General features: G+C 63.6%; 1 long non-coding RNA gene across 1 annotated transcript; it reads right to left on the minus strand.

The window, feature by feature from the left end:
* Positions 1-2,986: 2,986 nt before the first annotated feature.
* LOC145713254 (uncharacterized) lies at positions 2,987-4,494 on the minus strand. Its single transcript, XR_014136296.1, has 2 exons — positions 4,168-4,494; positions 2,987-3,468 (listed from the first exon to the last, which is right to left on the minus strand). It is a non-coding gene; the product is annotated as an uncharacterized LOC145713254 (long non-coding RNA).
* Positions 4,495-9,406: the final 4,912 nt, after the last annotated feature.

Genomic DNA, 9,406 nt, shown 5'->3' on the forward strand with positions numbered 1-9,406 from the left:
CATGGACACCGAGTCCAGCTCCCAGAGGGACAGAGGACCCTGTCCCTTTTCACGGCTGCACCCACTCTGCAGGAATTCAGGAGGGGGAAGAGGCTGGGGAGGGAGAATCCACCTCTGGGTGTGGATTCAAGAGTGTTTGTTTTCATTCCCGCCTCTCCCCTGGGCCTCAGTCTTGCCCCCAGGGAAGGAAGGCAGCTTTTCGAGCCCAAGCAGGAGTGCTGGGGCCCCCAGACCCGTCTCTCTCCACCTGCTCCATCCCGGGGCCCAGAGAGGGTCTGCGACTTGCTCAGAACCACCCCCCCCTTCCCCCCAGACCCCTGCTCTGACCCAGTGGCCAGAGGCCCAGCGAGGAGAACACAACAGCAGCCCCATTTCTGGGCGGGAGGGTGGCCCCCAGGTGCCAGGACCTGGCCAAGCCAGTACCTGTGTGTGAGCCGCCCCGACGCAGGTAGCATCCGTTTCACCGAGGACGAGGGAACTGAGGCCAAGCTTGGCAAGGCTCCAGCAGAGCACCCGGCCTGGGGGGGAGGGGGAGACTGCGCCCACAGCTACCCACCCACCCCCACCCCCCGCACACTCCTCCAACCCTTTCTGTGCCGGCTCCCCTGCCCTGGTTTGAGCAGGGATGCCTGCCCCGTGGGTTCCACGGGGGAGCTCCAGAAGGAATAAAATCAAGCTAGGTGAGACATCCAGGCAGAGGGGAATTGGGAGTGGGGTCACAGATGGAAGTGTACCCCTCCAGGGGCACCCAGGAGAGAGGAGGCCAGGTGGGCTGCGGGGAGGCCAGCCCAGGGCGCACCCCACCCACCCTCTGTCCCTGGGGCAAATCGCCCCAGCGCTCCCGGGCCAGGAAACCCCCAAGCCCCCTGCTCCCCGCCAGAAGCACCTCCCACCCCCACCCGTGCCCGCAGCTCCCCTGCCCCACACAGGCCTTCCAGGCCCTCCTCCCCCAGCCCCTCGGATCCCCTCCCGCAGACTCCCCGCGGGCCCCGCCCCCCCAGGTCCCCCCCCCCCACCGCCCCCCCCCCCCCCCCTCCAGCGCAGCCCCAGCCCCAGGTGCTCGGCGGCCCGGCCGGCCGGAGGGGCGGCTCCAGCTGTCAGCCGGCGGCGCATCACACGCTGTAAGAAGGTGTTGACAGGAGCAGCTGGACGCGGGCGGGTGATGAAAAGAAGCAAATTCTCTGCGATTCCGCGCGCGGCCTCCTGGCGGCGGGGGGCGCCCCCTGCCGGCGGCGCGCGCCACGGCCCCCCGCGCCCACTGTGCGCGCGGCCCCATTGCACAGGCCGGACACCGAGGCCGCTAGGGGGGCGCCGCCAGGTGCACCGCTCGGCCAGAGGTGCCACAGGACAGTGGGGGCCGAGCCCTCGCAGGCTTCCCGTCTCCGAGCTAAGGGCAGCTCACTTACTCGTCCACCAGCAGGGCTGGTGCAGGGGTCACCCCAGGAGCAGGGTGGAGGGCACAGTGAGGAGAGCTGAAATGGGCGCGCAGCAGGGGCAGTGGGGAGGTGGAGGCGGATGGAGACCCCAAAGGGGCCTCATGAGCCCTCAGGTCAGGTGCGACACTGCCTGACTCCCTGGACCCGCCGCGTTGCCCCTGCACCCCGATGGAGGAAGAGGGCTCCTGGGGGGCTCTGGACCACCCTCCTGGCCAAAGCCCTGCCCACACAGACACCGATTGGGAGTTGGAAGGTAGTGGACACCCTGGCTGTTAGCTCACTGCCCCCACATGCCCTTCTCTGCCCCTCCTCCCGGAACAGAGACAGAGGGAGAGGTAAGAGACGCCGCAGGCAGGGTCTGGGAGACAGACCCAGAGACACGGGGACAGATGGGGTGGATGGACCAGGGAGGGGGGGAATCAGCAGACACAGGGTTTCCAGTCTCCCCTGAGGAATTGGCACAAAGGATTTCCACAGTCTTTGTGTGAAGCCACCCGGGGCTCTGCCCACGGCAGCCACCGGTGACCCCATGTGACCCAGAAGGGTCCCAGGCCCAGACTTGCCTCTCAGCTCCATATGGATGTGGGAGCACAGGTACGGATATTTCTGTCCTATGGGGGCTCACTCGGCTCCAGCCCAGTCTTGGGGGTCCAGCCAGCTACACCTGAGCCCACCCCGCACAGCTGTGGAGATGTAGAGAGGACCCTAGAGGGGAGATAGCCTCTGCTTGAATGCTCCCGCTGATGAGGAGCTCACTACCCCCTAGAAGCAGCCACTTTGTCTCTGGGCCTCTCAAAGAGTTAGAAAATTCATATTCTGAGTGGGTCTTTTCTCCCGATGCCCCCGCCCCACAGTCTCTCGCGCCAACCTCTGGAAGCCCACGCACCACAGACATTGACCCGACAAACATGTGCCGAGTACCTTCTACGTGTTGGGGCCTGCCGTTGGTGCTGGAGCCATTCTTTAGGACCTAGGAGGCACTGAGGGAGAGAAGGTGCACCCCAGGCCTGTGCCAGCCCCACAAGGCCAAGGTCGGGAACAAGCTGCGATTCAGCACCTCCTGTGTACCAGACCTCAGGCAGCCCCATTTCACAGATAAGGAAACTGAGGTTCAGAGGAAGATGAGGGCCCTGTGCTGGGCACCAGGCAGGTTGGGATGGGCCAGACTCTGCCTTGCCCCCTTAGGATGGCTCTAGGGTTGGGGTGACCCGCTTCTGGCCTGGAGCCATGGCAACTATCTTGCCATCAAGGGAGGCTGAGATAGACACCAACACAGAAAACATCAGAACTGAGGGACGGGCAGACACTGGGTCTTAATGTCAGCATGTGAACTTCTGGATCAAGCTGTGCCTGAAGCGAGACCCTTGAATTTTCACTTAAGTGAAATAACAGATGCCTTCTTTTGCTTAAGCCAGTTCGAATTGAATTTCCTGTCACCAGCAAAATCAAGAACCCTAAGTTCAAAGCATCTGTTGTCCTTAAGAAGGAATTCTAGGCTCGGATGTGTGAGTGTTGGGGGGCTGGGGACAGAAGGGAAGGGCCACACACCGTTAAAACAACAGCTGACATTTATCCGGTGCTAAGACTGTCCTGAGTGAAGGGCTGTTCATGGATCCACTCACTGAATCTTTGCAGCAATCCCGCAAACTAGATTTTGCCACTACCTTGTATGTTTCTTAGGCTGAATGACCCTCGCTGCCGTGACAGATAAGCCCCCGCGAAATGTCAGCGACTTGAAGTCAGAGTTTAGGACTTGCTCATGTACAGTCCCGGTGTTTTGTAGTCAGTCCGCATGCAGTGTGACCCAGGGACCTGGGCCCGTTCTCTTTTGGGGCCCTGCCATCCCCCAAGGCCTTGAGATCCACCGGATCTGCCCGGCTGGCCAATGAGGACTGAGGCCGAGGAGGATGCAGGGAAATGGGACCCCCTGCTCACCGCTGGTAGCACTGCGACATAAGCCACCGCTGTGGAAGGCAGCCCGGCAGCTCCCCCAAAATCAAACGAGGATGACCGTGGTCCCGCGGTTCCACTCCTGAGAACAGATGTAAAAGAACTGAAAACAGGGTCTTGAAGAGATGTTTGTACACCCGTGTTCACGGCAGCATTGTTCACAAGAGACAAAATGTGGACGCATCCAAGCGCCCGTACGTGGACAAATAGTGAAGCAAACTGTGGCCCATCCACACGGTGGAATGTCGTTCCACCTTAGAAAGGAGACAATGACACCTGATACCACGCGATGAATGCGGAGAAGGTGATGCTGAGGGACACGAGCCAGACACGGGAGGACACGCACTGGGACCCACTCCCACGAGGTCCCGGGGTCGTCAGGCTCACAGACACAGAGTGGACGGTGGGGCCCGGGGCTGGGGGAGCAGGTGGGGGTCCGTGCGTAATGAATGGGGACAGAGTCTCTGTGTGGGGAGATGGAACGTTCTGGAGAAGGACAGTGGGGACGGCTGCACAGCAGCGTGAATGTGCTCGGTGCCCCTGAAGTACATACCCTGACGTTGGTTAACATGGTAAATTTTATGTGTATTTTACCCCAAGAAAAAAAATTGGGGGTGAGGGAAACAGGTGCTCTTGCATAGCCTGCCTCCCCGTCCTTGGGGTCTCCTGGCTGGACCCTCTTTGGGGAGGGGGCCGGCTGGGGGAGGCTGACGTGTGGGTCAGGAACAGCCAGACTTCTCCATCCCTGGGTGTGGGCCGTCACCCACCCTCTCTGGCCCACCTGGTGCTGGCTGTCTCCAGGCGACTTCGGGGACCAGCAGTTTAGGGTTTCCACTTGGGGCAGCGGTGCGGGCTTTCAGAGGTGTGATGACGAGCCGGGATGTTGCCTCCTCTCTGGGACAAACCCTTCCGGCGGGAGCAGGGGGCTGAGCTCCCCGCTCGCTCTCCTGCTCCCAGACCCGAGCTGCTCACTGGGGGTCGTGGCCTGTCTGCTTGGCGCTCGTCGGCCCCGACTGGACTGTGGGCTCCGTGAGCTGCACAGGCCTGGCGCCCAGCGGGAACGCAGGAAACTGTTAGGAAACGGACGAACGTCACACGTTAGAGAAGAAGGGCCCTGGACTCGCGGACGCTGTGTGCAGAGGCGCCCCCTGTTCACGCGTCACAGCGCTCGGCCCGCTCGGGCCGCCCCTCAGGGGCTGCGGGGTCTCCAGGAGACGCCTGCCCGGAGGGGCGGTGAGGCTGGTGTCTCCGAGCTGCTGTGCCAGGGACACAGGGGCTCTGAGCCCCGCTGCTGCTCCCCACCCCCGTGCCCCTGCCCCCCTCGGCGCGAGGTCGTCCAGGACATCTCCTGGGGCCTGTCTCTCCAGTTTTCCTGCGCCCCTGCCTCATCACTCCTGTGCCCCGTCTCCTTACGCCTGCGCCCCCTCATTCCTGCGCCCCCCTCCTCACACCTGCCCCCCCCCACTCCTGCGCCCCCCTCACTCCTGCGCCCCCCTCCTCACGCCTGCGCCCCGCCTCCTCACGCCTGCGCCCCGCCTCCTCGCTCCTGCATCCCCGCCTCCTGACTCTTCAGGGCCCTGATTTTGGAGTGAGAAACGTGCTCGGAAGCAGCAATCACACGCCAGTGTCGCCTGTCCGTTTGGCAATGTTCTAAAACGACAGATTGCATGTCGGGGAGATGGCCACGCTCGCCGTTCGCGTGGCTGATGGGATGCCTACGGGCACAGCCTTCCTGGAGGGCAGGCGTTTGGTAGATGTTCACTGCAGGTTTAGGAACGCCCAGGCCTTGGGGCCCTAAGACAGTGGCCATGGGAGGCCTGGGGACGGGGGTTAGTGTCTGATGGGGACAGAGTCTCAGTGTGGGAACATGGAAAGTTGCGGAGATAGACGGTGGTGATGGCTGCACAGCCGGGTGAGCACGCGTAGTGCCCCTGTTCACCTAAAAACGAACCTCTGGGGGCGCCTGGGTGGCTCAGTCGGTTACGCGTCCGACTTCGGCTCGGTCACGATCTCACGGTCCGTGAGTTTGAGCCCCGCGTCGGGCTCTGTGCTGCCAGCCCAGAGCCTGGATCCTGTTTCAGATTCTGTGTCTCCCTCTCTCTCTGACCCTCCCCCGTTCATGCTCTGTCTCTCTGTCTCAAAAATAAGTAAACGTTAAAAACAAAAAAAATTTAAAAAATAAACCAAAAAACGTACCTCTGAACGGGTGATTGCAGTAGGAGAACTGGCACCCTTCCCTCCCGTGGCCGTGGCAGAAATTGCTCCCTGGCAGGGCTCGTGTGGCAGTCCCCCCTGCTGCTGTAACCAGTTACCCCAAACTTGGTTAACTCAGCACAACTATTTCCACACAGTTCTGGGGGTCAGAAGTCAAAAGTGAGTCGGCAGGGCCGAGTTCCTTCTGGAGGCCTTCCTGGCCTCTGCTGGCCGCCTGTGCTCCTCGGCTTCAGGGCCCTCCCTCCATCTCCAGGGCCGCCCCTGACTGCCTGTCTCCTCTTATAAGGACCTTGTGATGCATCAGGCCCACCTGATGCCCCAACAGCCCTGACTCACAGCTGCGAAGTCCCCTTTGCCACGTAAGGAGCCCTGTTCACGGGTTCCAGGGGTTACAACGTGGACACCTTTGGGGCCATTTTGAGCCGCCACGGCTGGGCCTCAGGGTCCTTCCTCCCTCGGTGGTCCGGAAAGCCGCGGGCGACCAGAGCTGGCCCTGTGCTGAGACAGCATTGCTGCACACATCCGTGACGTCCGGCCAGAGCTCACCAGGAGCTGTCCTCGGGACACGGGGCTGCAGGTGCGTACTTTGGGATTTTCTCATTGCTGCAATGAGCACGTACTACGCATACGATGAGCAAGGTGGAGGATAGACAACACGATGGGTCAGGTGACAGATGACAGACTGAACGACAAACGGCGGGAGATAGGCCGCAGGCGGCTTTCCTCCCGGCTGTGCTGACGCATCGGCCGTGGCACCAGGTCTTTGGGGTCTGGTGACTGGAGCCAAGGGCAGAGCCGGGATGGTGAGCGTGGACTTAGCACTTCTTCCCCCGCAGGTTCCAGGGCAGCAGCAGAGAGAAGGGGTGAGGTCCGTGTCTGAAAGCCCAGAGCCCAAGGAAGGACAGAGCCGGGCCAAGGCAGGGTCTGAGCGGGGCCTGGCTCCGTCGTCCTGCCACCTGCTGTCCTAACTCCCGCAGCACCTGCGGGCGTCCTTCCGGAGAGGCCCAGAGCAGGGCCGAGGCTTGCTCAGGCCCACACAGTCCGAAGGGGGCCCAGCGGCCCCTGGGGGACAGGTCACTCCCAAGAGGTGGCACGGGGTGGAGGCAGACACCTTTCAAACAGGGCCAGAGGTCTATTCGGGGCAGCGGTGGGGTGAGCTTCCCCTCCCCGCGGGGAGCTCGGGGGTCCAGGACCAGCCCCAGAATCCCAGAATGCCCCCAGCCAGCGGCCACAGGATTCTCCATCTGTCAGGAATTCAATTAGGTGGGAGAGTCCTTATTAATTTTATAGGCTTTGCTGGTCCGGGAGGCTGTGCCAGGGGCGAAATCCGGGGGCCGCCTCTCCCGTCGGAGTCCGGGGTCAGCCCGCAGAGGCAGCGTGAAGGCACTAGTTGAGGCATTAATGAGATGCCTCTAGGTGCAAATAATAGTTTAATAGGTGTGACTTAACGGGGGGCGCCCTCCCCGTGCTGCCACGCACCTCCCGCACACCCAGACAGCCCGCCGCGCTGGCCTCCCCGCCTTGTTAGAATAAGTAATTAGAGTGTACGAACACTCACTTTGACACTTTAATAAAGTGTCAGCCATCACCAATTTGGTATTTAATAAAATAAAATTAAATATTTATTACGTTTTTGTACGCATTGTATTTAAAACACATTCGACCCCCACTCACCACCCCTTCCCGGCCCCCCAAGGTTTTCATCCCAAGGACGCCCCCTTCCCACCTCTCGGGAGCCACCGCGTGGCAGGACTCACGAGGCTGGTAATCCGAAGGGTGAGGTTGGGGGGGGGGGGGCGCCTGGGGAGGACGCAGAGGGAAGAGAGGAGCCCCCACAGGAGAGGGAAGCCAACGGGCGACCTCAGACACGCCTCGGGAGGTTTGAAGACCTCCGTGTTTCCCGCTCCGCCGTCGCTCGGGGCCAGGACCTGTTCCAAAGCGCGTCTCGCCTGCCTCGCCTCCCTTCCAGTCCGCAGATAGAGGCTCCTCCCCTACTGTCCCCTACTGGCCAGTGGTGCCCGTGCCCCAGCCAGGGCCGCGGACCGGGGCGGGGGGGGGGCGGCACAGACTCCAGGCTCCGAGCATCCCGGAGACCCCCGGCCCAGCTACCGCCCCCCACAGCGAGCCCCTCCTGAGGGTGCGGCAGGAGGCCTCGGGGCCCCAGTGCGTGTGGGGGCAAGGCCACCGCTCCCTCCTGAGCTGAAGCCCGCTTTGCCCTCCTCCCACCCCTGCGCCCCCACCCCCACAGCCCCTGTAGAAGCAGCCTCTCTCATAAAGTAGTAACAGGTGGAAATGAGGCGGAGGGAGCGGAGACAGGTGGGAGCGGCGTCAGGAAAGCCTCCGTGGCGACTTTCCCGGCAGACAAGACGGAATCCAAAGCCGCGAGAGTTCAACGGGAGCAGAGGCCCCATGAGAACCGGACTAGCCTCCTGGCCCCCCCCCCCGCCCCCCCCCACCGGGACCCGCTGCGGGGAGTCTGCGGTCCGGGCAGCAGCCGAGAAGCCGCAGACCACGGGGCCCCGCGCCCGACGGGCCAACCACCGTTCTGGGAGTGCGCCTGAGTCACGGCCAGGGGTGTGCCCGGCCCCACACCCACGGTGGCCAGAAACTGGAAAGGACCCGATGTCGGGCGCCGCGAGTGGGGTACAGGACAGCAAGGGAGCAGCCCCACCCCCACCCCACGGAGTGTGGGGAGAACGTAGGACCCCCCCTCGCAAGGCTCCTAGGTCAGGCCAGCGCCGCCCTGGGAAGGCAGGTGTGAGTCCTTCCGGGCCCTTCCCGTGAGCTGACAGTAAGGGCTTGGCTTGAAGTCCCTCCTCACAGAGGCACCTCGGAGGCGTCCCCTGCAGGGTTGGCCTGGAGGGCAAGGGGCCCCGCCTCGGGACGCCCCTGCAGAGAAGGGTCCTTAGCTCTGTTCATGGCCCCACGCCTGCCCCACCCCCACCCGGAGCAGGACACTGTCCAGTCAGCCGCCCGCCCCGAGGGCCGCCTCGCCGTCCCCTTCCCCGCTGGCTCGAGCCTGCCGCTGACCCGGTGCCCCGCGGGACCTCTGCCGCGCCCCCACCCTCTGAGCTGCGGGCCCCTTGGTGCCTCCGGGGCCAGAGGCCGACCCAGCGCCCGCCGGCCGCACTACAGCCTGCGGCCCAGGGCAAAATCGGAACACGCCCCCTGCCGTATGCAGCCTCTTGTATGTCGTTCATCCTGGACTTGGTGCGTTGACCTGGAGTATCGAATACCGGGCCGAGCTCGCTGCGGGTGCGCGTCCCGACCGCCTCGCGGCTGTCCTGGCGCAGCTAACCCGGCGGCTTCCACGCCTGCCGGAGCCCCCGAGCGCCGTGCTGCGGACGGTGTCCGGGCCTGGCGAGGCCGGGCGTGTCAGGGCTGGTCGTGTGACAGACGCAGGGTTCCCAGGGACAGCTGAGCGGAGACCACGGGCACCTGGCGCCCAGCGGGACAGCGGGAAACCGCCGCTCCTTCTCCGGCTCTGTGTCTCCTCCCCACCTGTGCTGGTAGCTGAGCGCCTGTGGGTTAAATGCCCAGAAGATGGGGCGCCGCTGGGTTCGCGGACTCGCCCTACTGCGTCCAAAACCAGCACCCCCACCGCTCCCTTCTCTTCTGCCGGAGGCTCGGCCCCCTTTGCACACAGGGAAACTGAGGCTCCCCCAGGAGACTCCAGGTGCCGGCTCACCCAGGACAGGTGACAGGCAGGTGACTCCCGCCCAGACCCACCTGTGGGGCCACAGTACCCCTGGTCTTGCTGCCCCCCTCCCCCCCGCCGTGTGATCGCTCGTGGACCTTGCTAACGG

The sequence above is a fragment of the Panthera onca genome, chromosome E3 (assembly GCF_046562875.1).
Source record: "Panthera onca isolate mPanOnc1 chromosome E3, mPanOnc1 haplotype 2, whole genome shotgun sequence".
Classification (NCBI taxonomy): domain Eukaryota; kingdom Metazoa; phylum Chordata; class Mammalia; order Carnivora; family Felidae; genus Panthera; species Panthera onca.